A 3131-nucleotide genomic window follows, 5' to 3' on the forward strand; every position below is an offset into this window, starting at 1 on the left:
AAAATCTTTAAAAGCAGCAATAGAAAAAGACTTGTTACTTACAAGGAAACCACAGCCAACTTCTCATCAGAAACAGTAAAGGTCAGAAGTCAGTGGGTTGATGTATTCAAAAAGTGAAAACAGAATTTTCAAATATGAATTTTATGTGGAAGGAAGACTTTCCAGATCAACTAAACTTCAGAGAATTTGTTGCTAACAGATCCGTCTTATAGGACATACTAAAGGAAGTTCTCCAAGCCAAGAGTGAGTAACTCAGACAGTAATCTGAATTCCCATTAAAAAACAAGGAGCACTGGTAAAGGTAATTATGCAGTTATGAAAGGGAGATACACGTTTGTTCTTTTTTTCCTCTAGTAACTGCTTTAAATAGAAATTGTATAAAACAGTATGTATATAATTGTATTTTTTTATTTTCAAAAGATAGAAATGTACTGTATCTCATACTGTCAATACAAAGGAGATGGGTGGATGCAGATGTATTGGAGTAAGGAAATTACACCAGATGGGAAAGACACAAGAAGAAATGAGGAGAACCAGAAATGGTCAATAAGAAGATTAGCATACCAGATTCTGTCTATGCACTTGCTATTCTTACTTGGCTCATTTAATCACAAAGTTCTATGAGGTAATTATAACAGTGTATTATTGGGTTTGTAAAATGTGTAAATACTGTTTTATATGATATGTATAATAATAAAGACACAAAAACTGAGAAGAGGAAATATACTTTTACTGGAGTAACATAGTAATGTTACTTTACAAGATCAGACAATTAAGTCTGCAAACTCATCCTAGAAAAAGTGCTACATCCCTCATTGCTAAATATCACTATGGTCACCTTCGAAGTACTGCCCTTGGGAAGCTATGTACCAACACCAGCACCGAGTCCAGTCCCCCACCCCACCCCCAACGGAACTTTGGAACTCTTTTTCTGCAATGGCCATCAGAGCTCTGGTTTTATGACAATTAAGTTCATGAATTTATACTACAAAAAGTACTTTGAAGAGTGAACTAGGCACTGGCATGGGTATAAAGTTTCCCAAGGGGCGTACTTTGAAGGTAGCCATACTTATGTTTGGCAATAAGGTACGTAGCACTTTTTCTGGAACAAGTTTGCAAACTTAATTGTCTGATCCTGTATGTCATGGGAATAAATACTCATTAAAAAAAAAAAAGCTTATGTCCAGGTGACCTCCCTGGTAAATTCTATCAAACGTTTTAGCAAGAATTAATACCAATTCTTCATATACTCTTCCAAAAATACAAGAAGAGAGAACACTTTCGGCCTCATTTTGTGTGGCCAGAATTTATCCTGATATCAAAACCAAACACATTATAAGAAAGCTACCCAGCAGTGGTTTTTTATTAATATAGATGCCAAAACACTTGCACACCAAATCCAGTGGCGTATAAAATGATTGGACAATACTATCAAGTAGGATTTATCCTAGCAACACAAAATTGGTTCAACATACAAAATAAGTCAGTCTAATGCATCATGTTGATAGAATAAAAGACAAAAATGACATGACCATTTGAATAGATACAGAAAAAGCGTTTGACAGAATTCAGCAGCCCTTCATGATATAATAAAAACACTCCATAACTAGGAATAGAAGGCGATTTGTCAACCTGAAAAATGGCATCATTAATGATAAAAGATCTTTCCCTTTAAAATCAAAAAGAAGACAAGGATCTCCACCCTTATCACTCCTATCCATTGTGCTGGAGATTCTACCCGGGACAGTTAGGGAAGAAAATGAGATAAGACTGGAACGAAAGGTTGCTGGATACAAGATCAATGTACAAAAATTAGTCGTATGTCTGTGCCCTAGCAGTGAACAATGAACAAATGAAATTAAGAAAATATTTCCATTTATAATAGTATCAAAAAGAATAAAATGCTGAGGAATAAATTTCACAAAGGAATCACAAAAGCTATGAACACTACAGCACGTTGTTGAAAGAAATTAAAGAAGACTAAAAGGAAAAGACACCCCGTGGTCATGGATGCCCTGGAAGTCTGCATGCAGAAGAGTGAAGTTGGCTCTTTATCTCACACATCTGTAAAAATTAATTCTAAATCGATCAAAGACTTGAATGTAAGACATTAAACTATAAAACTCTCAGAAGAAAACTTGGAGCCACTTCTATGACATGAAAAGCACAACGAATAAAATTTAAAAATAGGTTAACTGGAGATCCTCAAAATTAAAAACTTGTGTTTCAAATGACACCATCAAAAAGTGAAAAGACAACTTTATGTTGGTGAATATTGGCAAGTAATTTATCTCATGAGGGGCTTAGAGTATATAAAAACTCTTAACAACTCGTAGTAATAACAAAGGATCGAAATACACATTTCTCCAGAGAAGATATATAAATGCCCAACAAGTGAAAGAAAGGATGCTTGATATAATTAGTACTCAGGGAAATGCGAATTAAAACAAAAATGAGAGACCACTTTATACCCACTAATTTGGCCATATAATCAAAAAGGTAGATAATAAGAAGTACTGTGAGATTGTGAAGAAATGGGAGCCCTCCTAGACGTTGATAAGAGTGTAAGATAATATAGCTACTGTGAAAACCAGTCTGGCATTTCCTCAAAATATTAAACAATTATCATACGACCTAGCAATTCTAACTGCTCCTAAGTATATACACAAGTGAAGTTAAAATATATATCCTTGCAAAAAGTTGTACATAAATGCTCATAGCAGTATTATTCACAATAGCTAGAAGGTAGGAAACAACCCAAATGCATAAATAATGTGGTATATTCACATTCAAGGAAATATTATTTGGCAGTATAAAGGAATAAGTGCTGGTATTTGCTCCAATACAGGTGAACATTGACCACATATTGTACGACCTCATTTATACGAAATGTCCAGAACAGGAAAATCCACAGGGACAGGAGATTAGAGGTTGTGTTTGGCCCTGGGGTTGATGGAAAATGAGGAGGGTTAATGGGTGTGTTTCTTTGGGGTAGTGAGAATGTTCCAAAAGTGGCTGTGTTGATGTGTGCACAATTTTTTGAATATATTAAAAACTATCAAGTTGTATACCTTAAATGGGTGAATCGCACGGCGTGTTGATGATACCTCAATAGAGCTGTTGAACAAGCT

At 34.9% G+C, this 3131-nt stretch overlaps 1 protein-coding gene across 1 annotated transcript in view; it reads left to right on the forward strand.

Moving 5' to 3' along the window:
* RASSF8 (Ras association domain family member 8) overlaps positions 1 to 3131 on the forward strand; it is a 79124-nt gene that overhangs the window by 29577 nt on the left and 46416 nt on the right. The gene's annotated exons all lie outside the window — the stretch shown is intronic.

The sequence above is a fragment of the Otolemur garnettii genome, unplaced genomic scaffold, assembly GCF_000181295.1.
Source record: "Otolemur garnettii isolate 467f Iridium unplaced genomic scaffold, OtoGar3 scaffold00057, whole genome shotgun sequence".
In the NCBI taxonomy this organism is placed as follows: domain Eukaryota; kingdom Metazoa; phylum Chordata; class Mammalia; order Primates; family Galagidae; genus Otolemur; species Otolemur garnettii.